Genomic DNA, 19194 nt, shown 5'->3' with positions numbered 1-19194 from the left:
AGAAGACCAAAGATATTGCCAAAATATTCGACTAAAGCGAGGCACCCGTAGGCTAACTAATTAAGAGTTATGAAAGTAAAGATCATGTTAATCGTATTAAAGCTGGTGGACATAAGAAAATGTCATACCGGTCCAGAACGCACCAATATACAAGTCACAAGGATTCATGCAATACCTCGAGCATGATGATATTAAGGCTTCAGACTATCCACCAAGACTCCCAGACCAACAACAAATGGGCGTCTGTATCTGAGGCAACCCTACGTAATTTCACCGAATTTGTTCAATAAATTAAAAAGATCTGATCAACAAAAATACCTGAAATTGTCTGACCGCATTCCGGGTAAAAAACATGCTTTTGAACCAGCAGAATTTGCCTCAATTTAAGTTTTCTTCTACACACTTTATAAAGTCTACTGTTTAATTGAAATAAACTTCTCTTCCCCGGTCACTGTAGTTCAACAAAAAATAATGCGGATATCAATTCTATTTGCTCTAGTATCAATAGTTGAAGCAGCCAGATGCTTTAGCGTCTTCAACGTAGGCAACTGTGATCTAATGTCGATGTTAAAGGAAGAAACGAACTGTGCTCTATTTGGAAATGTTTTAGCTTTTAACTGTACTGTTAATCTAAACTATTATCTAAATCTAAAAACTATTTATCTCAATTCGTGTGGCTTAGGACTTATGGAAACGGTTGACTCCTTAAAAACCCCTCAGTACAAACGGATCGAATCGTTTTCCTGTTGCCCTGACGCAACAGCCAGCGGCGTTGCTTCCGCTGTCGTCACCGTCATCAACATCGACGAGCCGCTTCGCTACATCGCTCGGCCCTCGGCCGGGTCGGGTCCGTGACCACCTCCCGTGGCGCCGGCGAAATGGGTGCCGTATACCGTAAATCAAACCACGAACAGGCCCGTTGAGTGACTATGATGTAGCACATGCGAGCGGCGCTGTCCTTGCGCGTGTGTCCCTGCGGACGGTTCCTTCCAGCCAGCTTCCTGCAGGCGGCAGGGACCTGAAGGGGGCGAATAATTCGGGCCCGGCCGTCCCTTGCCGGCGGGTTCATAAATAAACAACAGCTACTCTAGCGCTGTGCGATGTGTTAATGGTACTCGGTGCGTGGATCAATGAAGGAAACGCGCACACCGTGGTGCCACCAGCAGATTCGCGGCCATAATTTTTACACATCTCCGGCCGAACAATTTTCTTCCCGTGTGCCCGTGGCAGCAGCAGCCCTCCGAAACAATGGCTGGCCAGCGCACAATGGCGTAATTTAGTAGCATCTTATGCAAATCATTACACCACCGGAAGCGTTTCGGTTTTGGCCATCCGAACGACCGGAGCATTCGGTGCCCGCGCCTTCGGATCTTACATCTTTTTTTAATCAATTCTTTTCCTGTATTTTTGTGTCTGTGTTTTTTAATTTGAACTTCAGAACTCCGCAGTTCCGCGCGCGGCTCCACACGGCGCACCATAAATTATGATCTCCTCCCATCACTGCATTGCGTAGACCACGGTCGTACTTTAATCGACGGCCAGGACGAGCCCATACCGACGAGCCGTTTTCCGAACGGACCACGGTCACGTTCGGGGGCCGGTTCCGTTTCCGGACTAATATTTTGACACATTACAACACACACACAGACAATACACACACACATTTCGTGGCGGGGTGTATTAATCGGGCCGGGCCTAAGTAATGCCGTTTCGACGTCGTGAGCCAAGTCGGAATTGGGGTTGGTTCGTTGGAGGTCTGTTACTTTTTTTTAAGGGGAGTGCGCCCAGAAGGACTCCGATGCGAGCGCACAATGAAACAAATGGCGAAAGTTTCTTGTGTTTCGAATGTTGGGCCGCGCCAGTTTTTCACAACACATTTATTAATTCCGGAACCGGTCGTTGCGCGATGGCTGCCAACGGCTGGGCACGGTGGTTTCGGATGATTTATGTTATTATTTTAATTTCGATGAAAGTTTTATCACTTTCGTGCCGGCCACACACACCGGTACCGGTGTTGGAGTAGCTTAATCAATTTGGTTCAATGCGCGGATGGCGGTTATTATCGCTGGGGCATTATTTATCAAACGTCTGTGGCGTGTACATTTTACAGGAACTGGATGCCGGGAATGGACAATTGATCGTTACAAATTACAAATTGCTCGCCCCATGTAGCATTGTAGCATGCAGGCAAATGGTGTTCGTTGTCTGACATGGGCCTATGAATCTGATTTTACTCACTTTTTAAAAAATCGACAGCAATGTTTCTTACTATTTACTATTTTACAGGAACCTTTGTCCATGAAAAACACTAGGTAAACTGTCAATAGACGAATTTTTGGTTACTCACTTCATTCCACAGCTCTCGAAGTCTACCGAAGCGACTAAAGACCACAATGGTTCCTCGGGAAGGTTGTGTTGTCTGCGTTTTAGGATGATATTCATTTAGGATGATAATATTCATCGAATACCTTAAAAAAGAAAAAAAAACATAAATAACGATTATGCTTGTTTCACCTTGAAACTACGAAACACTGCCACAATACTTTATTTACGTTCCAATGCTTATGACAGGAACCTTAATTCTTTCTTGCCCTACGCCACAATTCGCATGGTGGCCACAAATTTTACTGCACTATATCAATACTAATCCAGTGAAAATATCCTATTTTGACAGCTCAATCCGAGTCAATTAACAGATGTCCAATTTCGCGTAAAACCAAAGTGAAGGCCGAAAAAAAATCCAACATCCGGTCCACGTTTTGACTTTGGACGTTCCGCGGTTCAACGCGCGACGACGTGACTTCATTAATTTGCCTGAAACGTTCTTGATATTCTCTCGAGTCACCGCCCCTCCCCAGGTCTTGCCATGTACCGCCAGCTGGCTGTGTCCTCATTTATGAACTCACCCAGCCACACGGTGATTTGTTTTCCTTTTTTTTCTACGCAGAAAACACGGAAATCTTGATTTTTTACGCAACACAACGGCTCCTAGTCTGGTGCGCAACTTCCCCATTGAGGATGTGCCCGGTCTGGTGGCCGGGACCCTCGCCGCTTGCCGTACGGAACAGCAAGACGCCCGGCATCCCTCGGAACGATGACGAACTAAATTATTAATTAGTGTTTTACGGGTAAATTAATTTCTCCCTGTTAGGGAAATGTTTATTGATGAATTAACAGCAGCAATTTCGGGACGCGCGGACTGGCCGCATGGCCCTGGGTGGGTCCTCGGCCGGAGTGCCATGATAGGTACCGAAAAAAAACAAAACGCGTGAAACAACTTCATTTAAATGCTCCTCCTGAAGCTGGGAACAAAAATCTCCCAAAAAAAAATCGTGAATGGTAATGAATGATGCGTACTTGACAACATCATCCGGGGCCGGAAGTGGTAAATTTTATGGCGAAACCGGATAAATACATAAAACCCAAACAACAGAACCAAACGCAGCGGAGTGTAAACTCGCCCACTTCGCATCACGAACCGTGACCGCAGCAGACTGCGGGGATCTCGTTTGGCAGACAGTTTCGCCAAAAACGGTGTCCATAAAAGATGGCACGATTGGCTAAGGGGGGAAGTGACAGAGAGAGATCACGGGCAAAAAACGGGACATTCCTGGCGAGCAATTGGCGAAGACATAACAATTATTTCCATCACTGTGCGCCGTCAGGAAAAAAGGAAATTCTCGCTCCAACCAAAAAAATCTCTCCCCGAAAATAATACACAAACGCAGCATAATTATGCACGCTGCACCATCACCAGCGGCCACGTTCCGTTCTGTTTCCGACAGTTTGCGAGCACGACGTCCCCGTCGTCGTCGTCGTTGCATTAATTTGCAATTGTCGGTCGGTACCGGAATCGGTAATTCTTTCTGCCCTCGCCGGTGGGCCCCGAATTTACATCGAATGCAAAATGCATTTCGATCCTAATCTGTTCCGGGCTCGTAAGCCTTTGCGGTCGCCCGGCGCTCGAATTCGGGCTTTTTTACGGTCTCAAAAAAAAAAAAAACACACACCACACGAATGATGGGGTAGAGTGTTGTCGCCGGGTCCCATCGGTCCCGGTCCGGGAATGCACCGTTTCTCATTATGCTGCGGCGGCACTAAAAGGAAACACACGTCACGGTTCGTGGCGTACTTGAGATTTTGGCCACGGGGTCTTTCGGGATTGCTGTTTTTGTTTTCTTTCTTTCCGGGGTTTCCCCGGGCCACTGCCGTGGGTCAATCAACCCGCTGGCAGGACTCGCGCCAAGCGTCGGATCGCATCGGGCTCGTAAATTGTTGACTTTCCAATAATAAGACGGCTAGGGTACGTACCGGGTAGAGCACAACACCAGAGCAGGGAGCCAAAAACCGATGACACTGCGGATTATGCTGCCAGCCAGGAGGGCAAGAGGACACAAAGGGCAACTGCAGTGACAGTGGGCCGGCCCCGGTCCCGCGGTGTGCGATAATTTGAACTATAAAATTTCATATTTTCACCCGAAACGACGCGAAACTATTTACTGTTACACTGTTTCCTTCGTTCGTTTGCTCCTGCTCGCTATCTCTCTGGAGAGAACGAGAAAGTCTGCAAAGTTTACGGTCTGGCGGAAGACCTGACCGAACTTTGCGTCGTTTGGGCCAAAGTTTCCCGAAAATCATCTGTTGTTCCGACCAATCGGTGCAATGGATACAAACGAAATAATGGCATGGGACTTTAAGTAGAAGCATTTTGGATTACCCCGATACAGCCGAGATGGAAATACATTTCGAGTCACAAATAGTATGGATAAATTTTAAAAGAAACCCGTCTTTTAACAGATTGCACAAGACCGTAACTCTTTGCCGGGTATTTTTATTCCACAAAATCTGCCCAAAGAGTTCCAATTTCACTTCCACACTTTGTTTGTCCTTAAGAATAGCACAAGAATCGGCTGATACAAACCCATTGCAGAAACAGATGAAAACTCCCGAGTGGGTCGCAGAACTTCTGGCAAGCGAATCTCACTTTTTATCGGCAACACAATTGCACAAAGCTTGTGTGTGTGTGTGTGTTTGTGTGTAGAATACTCTCCTTCGCAACCTTTTTCCCGCGACGGCAAGGCGGATCAAATCGCTTCTCGGGAGGTAATCGTTCTGTTTTCGGACGGTAAAGTTACAATTGTAAAAGTTTTCTTCAAGTACGGCGAGCTCCCAGCAGCAATTGCAGCTCAAAATTCATATGCTCTTCGGTGCCCACCCAGCAACGCTCCACCGCGGCACAAGTTGACATTATCTGACCTCCGGCACGTCGAGGCCGGAACACTTTCGGGGCGTGACGTGGCACCGTGTTTATGACGAACCGTGCAGGAGAAATTTCACGCTATCTCTACTGCCCCGCTTAATCACTGTCAGGAAAGATATTTTGGGCGAAGAAAATGAATCCACCCCAGCCCACCCCTGCCACATGTGGGGTGGGGTGACCGTTTCGATGGCCCCTTCGGCCCCGCAGGGAGCCAGAACCAATAAAAAGCATCCTCAACCAGGTTATCCCTTCATCAAACAACAATAGGACACAATGGGAAGGAAAAATGACACTAAACGAGGCCGAGGTCTGGCCGAGCGGGAGCGCGGTAGGCCATCGAGTGGCCTTCGGACTTGTGGCGTCGTCGTCGTCGTCCTCGTCGTGGAAAGTGAAAAGGAAACTCATAACCATTGCAACCTCTTGCGAACATAATCTATGCAATTAAACGAATTGATGATGGTCGTAAAAAGTATTGGACATACAATGAGCGTAATATGCCTGTGTTGCGCTCGCCTTCCTCGTCACCGTCCGGCCGTCCGTGCGTGTGTGTGTGTGCTCGTTAAGTTGGTAGATTTGTGGAGCCCCGACCCGGCCCGGGCGAGTCCAGTTCCGTTGCCCGGGGTTTGCTGCGATGCACCTCCGTGGGCCGTGCTCCGTCGTGGTCGGTTTATGAAGTGAGCAAAATTGATATTGTTGTCCACGTTTGCTGATCCTGCGACCGTGACCGTTTAGCGTTCGGTAAGGGTGTGTGCGACTCTCACACGATTGGTGTTTGGAGCGCTGAAGGATGCTAAAGATTTTATATTCACTTAAGGAAGCATCCCGAGAGAGAAGTAAAAGAGTACGTCAATATAAGATTATGACAGATTGCCCAAATGTAATGGATGGGCCGTCTAAAGTAAAGGCATGCCGACCGTAATTAAGGCTTTTCGATCTTTGGTTTCAATTATTCTAATACATTTGTATTGCGAATAATTTCGTTAATGGTGAGATCAAATTCGTAGATCGTAGTTTTGGTCTCTTTAGGTGCATGAAACAATTCTATAAATCCTACGTAAGGTCGACACATAAAATTATATTGAAACGAAAAAAAAATAATCGAATTACAATTAGATTTTCATTTTATTACATTTAAATGTACTTACATTTACTAACCAATGTAAAATGGATTCTTGACTAGAATACTTCTATAGTATACTATTTATTATTTCTCCAGTTCACGGCCAGTTGAGACGCGAGCCGTGTATATAAATCTCTGGTTCATTGTGACTCGCATTTCCGTTCGCCATCTCCTAGCCCATTTTGAAACTATTGGGTTGATGTTTTAGATGTTGATGTTAGAGCAGCGTTCTATGTTTTCGTTTAAACATTGTCGTTCCCGCTGTGCTCTTCCCTTCAGATTATGACCTTTTTGCTACAATGGAACATGCACATGAAAAATTATCCTGAGAGATGGGCAACATGTGTAGCATCAAGAATCGAACGGCGATTACTTCGAATAATAATACTTTGAGATTCTCCGGAAAATTATGTGTTTTCTTAATCGAAAAAACTCTGTAATTTTAATGTATACATCTGATAAGTGTTCCTCAGTACTGCATCAAAGCAGTGATGGTTTCGACTTTATCTGTTTCTCAGCCATTCCTAACCTCAGCCAACAATGATTTGTTGCTCTATAAAGTGTAGTCGTTAGGTAACGCAACCCTCACAACAAAGTTCGATGAAATTTCGCTTAAGCATAATGTTTTCACCGGGATGACATTTTTGTTTTCACTATCGACCATCAATTGACATTTGAATATCGGCCAACCTAATCCAATCAGGATCAGCACCGGATTTTGACGCATCATTGCACTCCATAATGCACCCGACCAAAAACACCCTCAATGGGGTGCCGGCCGCTCCGAGGACACAGCGTGGGACGCGCCGGAGCGCGTAACATACACCTTCTCCCGGGCACACCGGGGTGATAAATGTGCCTCGGCCGGATTTATGCTGCTGTTGCTGCGTGCTGCGCGTACGGCTGGGGAAACAATTTTGAGGATCATTTACTGAAAACCCCGTTAAAATGCAAACACATGTGCGGAGGCGCAGATTCTGCGGCCTCGCACCGGTGCCGTCCCGGCGCCGGGATGCGCCTCGGTCCCGCTGCGATTGCATCGCAGTCCCTCCCGGGAATCGGTGATGGCGTCGAGCAGATTTTGCAAATGTTTCTTTCACCTAATTTGCCATTATTCAAATTGACTCGATCGGCATCGCATCCGGGCACAAACACACACACGCGCAGACAGGGGAATCAATTATGCCCGGCTGGGTTATCTCTCGCTCGCTCGCTCCGGCATCCCGCTTTCCGGAAGTCCTTCCGTGCGAAGGGAGTGCGGAGATACCGAACATCGGATTCCGCCCGCCCATTCCGAGTGGTCGGAAAAAGTGTAGGCCACAGCCCCTTTGTGGCCCTCCCGTTACGGCAACATAATGGAATCATGCTAATGAAAACGAAATCGGCAATATTGAGGTTAGCCCGGGAAGCCTCATGGCGTCCCGCTCGTGGCCCCCTTAACCGGAAAGGACATCAAAAGATCGGCAGGTTGGCCCGATTACCTTTGGCGCTGCAACTCCGGACAATCTATAATGCAAATTGTATTTTCTTTAAATTGAACCCCGGCGAAGGACGATGGCGCCTTTCGTCCACCCTTTCGGTTCCGATGATATCTTTCTGACGCTCGAAAGAAAAGCGGGAACGACAATCAAGGGTTGCCAAATCCCGGAATCGGTCCCCTAGGGGGGCTGCGTGTAATGGCGAAATATTTGCAAACATGTGTTCAAACTCAATCTGCACAATTATTGTGAACGGTTTCGACTACCTTCATTCTTCGTCATGACATGTCAGTCGTGTCGTTCCAATGGTCGTTTTAATGGGCTTTTCTTATCGAAACTTTTCCTCTAACACTAATAGCATCCGGACGTTGAACGTCACCGTAGCATAACCTCTCGAGGATGTGAGCACCCGCCGGCCGTATGATGCTTTGCATTCTGGCAGCGTTTGAAGAGACTCGGGACAACGACGGCCACTGCGAAGGTACCGAATTTACATACGTGTTTTCACCGATAATTTATTGAACCGTACCGTGGCGTCCCAGTGCAAACAGTGCTCACGGAGTGCTGGTGTAGCGCTGGTAGCCACGCAATCCTGGGTTTTGGTTGAACCGTGATTCGAAGCAGCCGCACGTAAGATTGGTCGGTTGCTTTTTACGCTTTTAATCTGCCGGATGGAGATTTATGGCTTTCGATGGGAAATGTCGATCGACCAGCCGAGGGACCTCCGGCGAGCGTCCGGAGACGATAGTTTGATAACCTTTTCGGGCGGCAGCACCTAATCGATCCCTCGCGGTGCCCAGCACGGAACTTTCCGGCGGTTTCGTCGGTTGACGGTTCAGTGACTTTGATGTTTCAATTTAAAGTTTTATATTGGCATCGAGGTATGGACGAATCGATGGCGATCCCGGGCAGTCTTTTAATGCTTCAGGGGTGGCGCACACGGGCGGTCCAACATCGAATCGAACGGGGTCCTTTCGTGCTGTGCAAGGTGGTGATAAATCAATAAATAGAGAATTTATATCGAAATGAGTCGAGTAGAGTTTGTGTGATTTGTTCATTATTTTAGCGCAATTATTTTACGAAAACCGCAAACCTACTGGAAAAACTTCCTGCTTCGAGTATGATCAGCAATAAAATACGAAGGCAATCAAATTTCCACCTCCCTTCCGCATCGGATTGTGATTCGATTCCATCCTTAAAGATTTGCGCTTAAAAAGTAGTTACCATCGTTAAGACGTGCGCACTAAGACGGTTCGTGGTGCCATTGCACCACGGTGCCCGGAATCCGAACCGCGGATTAGAAAGGGAAGCCCGGAATCCAATTAGGACAACGGAAACGCAAGTGCAAACGAAAAGTGCACCATCGTCGGAATGCGCGAAACTCTCCACCCAGCAGATTTCGTGACGAATGGACAAAATATGGCTCTGCTGCTGCTGCTGCTGCGGTGCAAGAAAATCTCAAGAAACACAACGGACTCCGGGCAGCTCGAAACACGTAACCAAATTGCTGGCGCAACATAAAAACTGAACGAAACGAAACAGCATCCATCAGCATCGCGGGTCGGGTGGTGCATCCCGTTCGCCTGGCCAGGCAGCTGATTATCGATCGAGCGGCTGCCAATGCCGTCGACCGTCTCATAAAACTAACAATTTTATTTCCCAGCAAATTAATGAAAAAAAGGAATCATAAAACGTTCGCAAAGGGACCGGAAAAACGAAGCAGGAGATCAAAATAGAGCGAGAAGGGCATCGTATAGCAATCTGGTCCTCGGGTTCCGAGATGTGGCCAAAGGTAGACGCGTCGTCATTTCGTGATGGAAAAGCAGCAAAAGCGGAATTCGCTTCAACCGATGGCTGAGGCTGAGTTGCAACGGGAAACGGAAAACGCCGCCCGGTGCAACAACGGGTACGATGGAAATGGTTAGAATTTTCCGAACACATAAAATGAAAAGAGAAACAGAGGAGAGCGAAAAGTTTATGCTTTCATCAACTGAATGGGTGTAGCGTCGGAGCCATCGGAACGGAGAAATGTGTACATAATAAAAAAAAAAGTCGGCCCTTTAAGATCCTTCTGGTCGGAGTCACTCTACGCTGTTTGCCCTACAACTCGATACGGCGGCAGGACGCACGGCAGACGGGCAATAACTGTTTTGATTCCATCGAATGCCGATTGGAAAGTTTGCCAAAACTGACGGGCTCCTGGATGCAGCCCTGCAAGGCCTACGGATACCAACTTCCCCGGTTCGAAGCCTCATCGGCGGAAGTTTATGCTGATGCTAATGAGCGTGCAATTGCTACAATCGCAGCGATCGGATGCTGGCTGGGGTCGGTGGGGTTGGTCCTGCTACTGGTGCTGCTGGATGGTATGCGTAACCTTCCAGCTCCGTTCGCCCCGCTTGCCAGACACTAGGCAAGGAATCCGCGTGGCAGTCGTAAATTACACCCAAGAATGTGTGGCATTTCGCCTGACGAGCGTTGCCTGTGGTGCAAATTTCGCCCATTCTTGTACGAAATATTTGGCTCTTGATTGGAATCGGGACGACTTACGCGTGGGGAGACGGGAGACGGGATGTGTGCCGGCGCCATGTGTCGAACGTGAAAGTGATCACTGTGATTGTGATATCCTGCAAGGGAACACCACACACCTGATGGAAACCAGATGCCACGGTTTTTATGTCTTCTTGCCGTGCCGTGGTTGAGATGGTGGCCGTGGCATTATGGTTTATTGCACGGTATGCTGCGAGGATGAATACATTCTTCGATGTAAATTGTGGCAAGTACTGGGATCGGCAGCCAATAATTCGGATGTCAAGAAGGTGCACTCATCGTAATTGACACAAAATGATAGAGAGCTCCAGAGCCGATTCGAGGATACGCGTGTTGCTTTGGGTAAGTTAGTTTAAGTGGACACAAACCGAACCAAACCAAACCTCCAAGATCTTGGAGGCTACCAATAACTGTGCCAACTCTTTAAGGTTTTGTTATCATTCGACCATACTTTCGTGTTCCGCCATGAATTTGTTTGTTAGTGCGGAAGTTTATTCAAGTTTTTGTTGTGCGCATCCAAAATGTATTTTATTCTATTGTTAATGGGATCGTTCCTGTTTTGTGAATGATTTAGATGGATTGGAAAACAATTTGATTTGAGTAACAGAATCCCAAGAGCAATGTATACTAGGTGGGTCCGGTTGTCGTTGCGCTGTTATGTTGTAATATCAAGTTGACGTGTCCTGGGTTCATTCCTATTTTTTTCTATCAATGCAAAGTTTGAATTATTCATTTGCTCTCCGTAGATTTGTAGTCATTGTTTCACCTTCTTTAGTACCCTACTGGTCCTACCAAACCGCCAGCTTGACCAGGTGAAAGCCATAATTTTTTGCTCTTAGAGTTCTTGAAAAAAAACTATTTTTTTCAACAATGCTAATCCGATGCAAAATCAACTTCTTGTGGGGCCGTTAAAGAAACATTTTCAAATGGTTTTGCTCTGTTCGCAATTTGATCATTTTGTGCGACACGCTTTCGACCGTTTTTTCTTCAAATGAAAAAATAAAAATAGCGAATACCATCATTACTTGATCCTCTTAACCAGCTCGACATTTTTAATAAGCTGAACCACCAGGTTACTTTATTTTTTGCAGAATAATTTCAACATGAAAAAAATGACGTATAAAAACATCGGATGATACCAAAATCTAAAACAAGAACCGGTCAATTTGCACTTACACATGTGATATGTTTGAACAAGTTAATGTTATTGCATCAAAACATCGGGTGCTATAACATTTACTTGGTTGATGTTGAATGTAAAGTTTCAATGGAACAAACGCAGTTAAACCAGAGAAGATTAAACATATCGTTCTGCAGAATTTAATGAACCCATCAATTAATCAACGGTTGTAGTATTTGAAAGTCAACAATCAGCTCAATTAGCCAATGATTAAAATGCTTCAGTAAATGTTACTGCTAATTAAACGGTATAATCGATCGATTTTAAATCCAGAAACAGTTCCAGATTGGTCTTGGTTCATTCACAGATTTTACGGTTCATTAAATGACGGGTTCCTTTTCCAACCCGTCAGCTCGAATCCAGTGCAGTGACTTAACTTAAATGTAAAATTTTGAGACGGTGGTCCTTAATTTATTTCTCTCTGCCTAATATTTTCTCTATGCTTTTAAAAATAATTCTTTAAATTATGCATTTTAAATATCTAGTCATCTTGAATTCACCGACAAGTGGGGTACATTATTCGGTGTGCCACGTAATTAATGAATTTCTATTTCTCCTCGAATCCAGTGTAACGACCAGCTATCCATCTCGAAATGATTTGCAATGCCGTGCATTGGAAGCTCCAATAAAAGATGCCAATCGTAGATTTCAACTGTGAACTTCGCCAGGAGACGGTTATTTTTGCGATAATCACATTGACTGACAAACCCAGCTCCTGAACGCAAATGACCACCTTCGGAACGAACGTCAATCCGTTCCAATCCGAGCGGCGGTAAATTACTATCATAGCGGATAGTCACCGCAAAACTTATCCTTTTCTCGGTTTCAACCAACGACCGCTTCGTTGGCTTCGGTTGCCAGATTTTCCCGCAAATAGCGACGCCAACGAGTTCCGTCGCCTGGTGTGTTGCGGTACCGGGAATTAGAATCTCAATGGGAGTTAATTTTCAGCTAATTACTATCCACAACTGCCACCTTGGTTGACGTGCGTCACAATTATACTCGTTTTTTTGTGCCCCTTTGGTGTTGCGCCGTGGCGCCGGTGGCCAATCGCTGACATCATAATTAAACGTGGGCAGCAGCGCCGGAAGAGGCGTCTGATTCGCTCCATTTTTTTGTCGCTTGTTCTGCGTATGCTTCCGTTAATCAATACCGCGGCCCAGCAGGTCGGTGGACTTCTAGCTTCCGGTTCCCGGGGCAATGTGGGGTGGCACTATTTGCTCCTTCAATGAATTTTAATTTAACTGCGGAATGAAAACAAGTAGCCTCGGGGTGATGATAGCATTTTTTGCGCCTCTGCGTTTGGTTGATAAACACAAAAAAATATATTTAGCACCCGACACTTGCGTGGTCCGCTCGGTGGGATAGGTTTCGATTGGTGGGACCATTCACTGACAGTTCGCTCAAACGGGTTTTTTGTCCAATCCATTTTAGGGCACCGAAAAAGACAGAAAAAGTCCTGATGAAGAATTATGTGGTGATTTCTTTTCTTTCGTTCGCGTTCCTCTGTGTAACAGTCGCTGTGCTGTGTCGTAATCAGAGTTGGTTCATTTCCGTTCGATAACTCCCGGCTGATAACTCCCGGCCTGTATGGTGTGCATGTTGTTTCTTCATTAAAGTTTATCGCACTTGCAAAGATACTCCAATTTTCATATTTTAACTCACGATAATAAGATGATGTACTTACTGAAAGCTACAGGAAACATCCGAAGTTTTTTTCAGTTGCGTTCGTTCGCCCTGCTTCCTAATCAACTGACCGTGAAGGGGATGATGCCGACGACAGCACCCGTACGACGATTGAGGCACTTGAGGCTGCCACAAAAATTACGCCAACCATCTTGAACATTTCGGTCTCGCTTTTCAGCAGGAATGTCCCACAAGGAAAAAACAAACCTTCCAAATACCAGTCATAGAAGCATTAAAACGAAAACAAAAAAAAACGCATTTTACAAATGAAAAAAAAAGTGAAAGCCACCCAGAAAGGACACGAGCAAAAAAAAATCACAGGAAAGGACAAAAAATCACCCTCGGCGTCGTGTGGTCGTGTGCCGCAATCACTCCCTCGTGTTAGGGCTACGTGAGGGAGCGACATCACTTTTTTCTTCTCCAGCGAACCATCATCATCATCATCATTTCCTTCGGCCTATGAAATCTTGCTCCCTTCCGAAAAAAAGCGGAAAACAATGACGCATGGTAGAGCGAAAATATGGGCAAAATAAGAGAAAGTGGCCTTGCGTCCGACAATACAACAACGCTGGGGTGGAAAACAAAACCGACAAAAAAAACGATGAAATACGTGGCCGAATTTTTGTTTTGAAAGGACTCCCGGCGCCAAGATGTGTAATTATCAATTGGATGATGATTTTTAATTAAGTGCAAGCGTGCGCTGAGCTTGGCTTAATGACAGATTAAAGATGCCGGAAAATGGGTGTGAAGTGCCCGGGAGTAACAACGGTTCCTCGGAAGGAAAATGATGTTGATGCTGAAATGATAAATATTTCGACCGGTTGTACTGAACCACTCGGAAGTGTTGGTCCAATCCGGTAGAGAATACGAGCGTTTCATGCCTAATTTAGAAGAGGCGTAAAAATTCTACCTTCATCGTCCTTCATGATAAAGTTACTAAAAAGTTGTTTAAAATAATATTTATTTGTCATAATGTAAAGAACGTTTCGAACCAATCTAATCTTGAAAACATAGAAATAAAATAAACGAAACATGTTTATTTCAAGGATTTAATAGTTTTGTTCAACAAACAAATATAAAGTTTGCATGTTTAAAAACAGCCAAAATTAATGTCGTTTTGGAATTGAACGATACTGAACCTTAATCCCTTTCTCCAATCAGCAATAGTACGTTGGTTAAATTGAGTGAATCAAAACCGCCAAGTAAAAGCTAATCCACATTAAGTTGTAAATAAACGGTTCATCATTCTAGTGGATCCCAGAAAATGTAACTTTCTTTTAAGCTATAATTTATTTTAGCACGAAAATCTTGCATTTTGAAAACTAATTAAATGCATTTTTTGCAAAAAGTTTGAATGCTGCTCATGAAAGCTTTTGGTGCTGTGCAGAACAATCATGGTCCTCCGATCATGGGATGTATTGTTTTTGTTTTTAAATCCATAACCTGATTTAGTCAACCTTCATTAGTCAATTGATCATTGGTTAATCTCGCTTTAGCTGCCAAACTTTTGAATTTAACTGTCAACGGTATTTGATTGATTTTTAATCAATTTTTTCAATCATTTTCTGGTGACTGAATTATTGAAGTATGGTACTAGAAATCATTGTATCGATGGACGAACGCTTGAAACCCCCGATGCTGCCTGAAGCGTTTCATCGCGTAACACAAATTCTTCATCCCTTCGCTCGTCAGTGGCCTATCTTTGGCCCCGCGATGACACAAAAAGGATCCTGCCCTTCCGGGAGACATCATTCGCCCGGATGGCGCCAATTGGCAATAGGACATCCATCCCGAGGCCATGAAGGAGTGTAATAGAAATAAAAATAAACTACCCACAATGCGCGCGTGTGTGTGTGTCTAGTGTGGGACAATTCGACAACTGTCCTACTGTTGCTTTTCGTGTGGCCCCAGTGACCCACAAAGCGGCGCGACGATGATGATAAAATGCAAATGTGTCCCCGGTCCCTTAACATCCGGTCCCGATTCGTATGTGGGAACATCTACATACGAACTCAATCAAATTATGCATCATTTGAGGCTTTAGCGCACATTCACAACTATTTGATAAGCCGACGTTTCGGGCGGTAGTTCCGGAATCTCGGGTCCGCAACTCGGGGCACACGGGGCGCTTTACGAGCGAAACATCTCAGTCCTGATTGCAGCCTTCCCCGCGCTCAATGCTGCCCTCACTCGTCAATAGGACGTTCCCGGCGGGCCCGGCCCGGAAGGAAGTGCGTGTGAGTGAAATTTTACGAGCCAAAGAATAACAGCAAAGCCCACTTACTTACTAACTCACATTCTTTCCTTCTTCCGGGGCGTTCTGGGAATAGGATTTTTCCCGTCCTCGGCGAACGACGCCGTGGCGGTTTGGGAGCGTGGATAGTTTTCTGGCGACGAGGCGACCCTATCGAGGGGGCACTGCAGTTTTCCATCGATCATCGGGCCCGAGATGCTGGGCTCATAAATTTGATTTTTATTTGGCAAAATAACGAAACGAAACTCAATTTAAAGCGCTCCGCGGTATGAATGGGCAAAACGAGGCTCTTGAGCAGGCCCTCAGCGGCGGCGGGTCGATTATGTGCCTGCCAGCGTCAGCCGTCACCGGCGGCGAACCGATTGGAGATGGGCATAAAAATATTGATCCACTCACCAGTGGAGACGCAACGCCGGTTCCGGATATGTGGCCACGGTTCGTTGGCACTGCGCTCCGGGACGGTTCGCGGTACCTATTCGTGGATTCGTGGAAGCGCGCCGGGAAATGCAATTTGTAGTTGGTTTTCCGGTGGCGCACAATTTATAGCCGTTCCGCATCCGGGCCCGACGCACTCGCCAATGAGCGGTTCGTTTGGGATCTCGTGCTTCTATCTGTCGAGTGTGCGGACGTTGATGGAATATCAGTTCCGGCCGTGCCAAGGATGCGCCGGTAAAGGGGTTCCGCCGATAGGGTACTTGAGCTGAACGAGTTTTCCGATTCTTATTTTCGCGCGACACAATCAAGGAAGAAACGGCCAGCCCAACCCCGGGCGCGCGCGATATAGAAAATATTGATGCATGAGTGAAAATTGTCCGTGACTCCGCGTGCACTGAAAGGGGAAAGGAAGCCTTCAATCCACCGACGACACCCTTGACACGATGGGTGGTGGTTCTACAGCGAAAGCGAACGGAAAAAAAAATATCAATCGCGGCTAGTTACGCTTCGTTAAAAATGGAAAATTCTCCACGCGCTCTCGCGTGCGAAGGACCTTAAACCTGGGCCCGGGCCACAGCAACAAACCACAAACCCGACCTTACCGGACAACAAACGACGCAGGAATGCTTAATTTAAGCAACCGGAACTCCATTGGCGGTGTGTGTGTGTTCGAGCCGTTCGAGATCTTTTCCGCAACTTTGTCGAAAATGGTTCCGAACCCAGCGCTTAGACCGCTCGGTGCTCCGAACTGGCGATAAAGCGCTCGCCTCTTTCGGTTCCGTGAACCCGGTGAGCACTTAAATCTTTTATGGTTGCAGGATTTTTCTCCTTTTTTTCTTCGCTTTCGTTAAGCCCCCCAGCAAAAGATGCTGTGGTGGTGGTGGTGGTGGTGTTGGACAAACAAAACAGAGGTTAACATCCGCCACTCTGTGCAAGTTGATGGACACAAATATTTGGGCATAGTTGAAAGAGGGAAAAATAAAACATTAAACAAAATGTGATCGAATCGAATGTACAAATACAGAAGGAGTAACGAATATGAAAGAGTTATGGCGTATCTATATCGGAAGACAGTTCACATTATTGCAGTCTTTATTGCACGAAAAGATGGTCCACATATTCTTGGGCATTTTGCACAGGGACGGAAATGATTTTTTGCAAAAAAGGATACGCGTAAGAATCACACATTTCAGCTCTTCGAAGTATGGAAATTGAATCAAACTCACCCAATTGGTTCATAATGCTAGTTTTGCTCATTTGTAACGTTTCTTAAGGCACCAATCATTGCGAACGAAAAATTGCTGCGAAGTTTAGCTCTGAACTAGGTTCCTGAAGCATGAGCGGCCCTTTTAATTAATGCATCAGACATCACCACAGTTGTTTAAATTTTAATAAAGTGATGAATGCTTTCAAGCTATACCTAAAGCTTTGCTTTGTGCTATCGAATCTAAGAGTGTTTTATTGTTGGAATATTTTAAGAAAATATGAATATTACGATGCTAAACTGGAAGTAGGAGCATTGTAAGAGATGGCAGTATCGAGTTAACTACCTTATTTCTGAATCTCTATTGGATCTTTCCAATATTTTTTCGTATCTGAGGAAACCGAAAACCAAACATTCAGAGATCAGCTCGAACTGGTCAACTATAAATTGCCCACATTTGAAGTAACCAATAAAGTACTCCAAAATTTTCCATTTCTCTATTTACATACCAAATATTGTTTGAAAGCTAAAAAACATGTCAAAATTGAATTCATGGCTTCAAAACATACTCACACTTTTATAGGAAACAAATTTATTGCAAAGAGAATCATTAAACGTACCAAAAAGTTTATTTATGATTTTTATCTGGAATATTAATGAATTCGAGACGATTCGAGTTCATAACATTAAACCTTCACCACTGTGCGTGTGTTTTGACCACCGATGCTACGCAGACGGTGCAAGTGTGTGGGAGATGAAACAATCATGAAATGTCACAATGTTGCACCATTCAGCGGAAACTTCAATAAAAGCAGAACCACAGCTCCAACACAGAAACACACAACAGGGACCGTATTGCTGCTGCTGCTGCTGCATCGTGACGATATCCTGACAGACCTTGCGACTGACAGACCAGCGACTGGGCGAAAGGACAAAAATAAAAAATAAAATAACAATGTTGCAAGTTTAACAACGATTCGCCAGCGCCACGTTTCGGGCGAGTTTCAAAAATTGGTGGACACCCAGCGGACGACGGAAGTCCCACTGCGCTGCGCTGGGCGAAGCGACAGAAAAAGAAACGCTCTTGGACTGCAAACTATAAACTACTTTGTAATTAAAGCACTCGAAACGCCCGCGGAACGCCCGGAAGTGAGCGTGAAATGGCGCGGTGGCAAGTTTTTCGTTTTCCGGACGATAACTTCCATAAAAGTGCACGAAAGTGGATAGTTTGTTTAAAGTGTGCATTAAGTGTGCATTTCGTGTGGAGCCAGAGGAGAGCCACCTCAAGAAAGGACCCCAAAGAAGAAAGGAGCAATCGCACCCCAATGGGGCCATCGGGGTGGTGTCGGAGTGTTTCCGGATTTTTACAGTGCTTCTGTGTTTACAATCATTTAAAATTTAAAATTCCTCTTCTTCGGCGAAGTTGTTGATTTGGGGTTTTTGAATGGCAACTAAACAGAGGCAACGACCGCAAAGGATATTTCGCTCTTCATTAGCATCGGAAGCCACACTATTTGCCCGGCTTCCCGACTGCTGCCGAACGGGGAGGTGGTCCACGAGGTGGCCACCGGTGGGTTCTTTCGGAATGAAATCTAATTAAAATTTCTGACACTTCCCACTCGAACCGGTAAAGTTGTGTTTGCTTTCTGGAACTCGCCCCGGGGTTTTTTTGTGTGTCGGGATTGCAATTCCACGTGCAGTCGGGGACATTTGGATTGCATGCACGGAACCGCTTATGCTTACCTGTGCGTTTATGTTGACAGGTTTGGTGGACAGGCAAAAAAGGCAAGTTGGGCCACATGGGGGAAAACGCAACTCGGAGCCCCAGTGTTGGTGGTTCACTCGAGCGCAAAAGTGTCCTCAGCGCCCCGTAAGCTTGCCAACGTAGACAAAGAGATATTATGCTATAAACCCCGTCGTCGTAGCTCCGACTTGGTGCGGATGCTGTTGAGTCGTGCCCGGGAACATAACAAGGAATATAAAGGTGGCCAGAAAGGGGGTGTTTGCATTTTCCTCTGCCCGTTGTGGCT

Source organism: Anopheles cruzii, chromosome 3 (assembly GCF_943734635.1).
Source record: "Anopheles cruzii chromosome 3, idAnoCruzAS_RS32_06, whole genome shotgun sequence".
Classification (NCBI taxonomy): Eukaryota; Metazoa; Arthropoda; class Insecta; order Diptera; family Culicidae; genus Anopheles; species Anopheles cruzii.
This window is presented reverse-complemented; position numbering follows the sequence as displayed.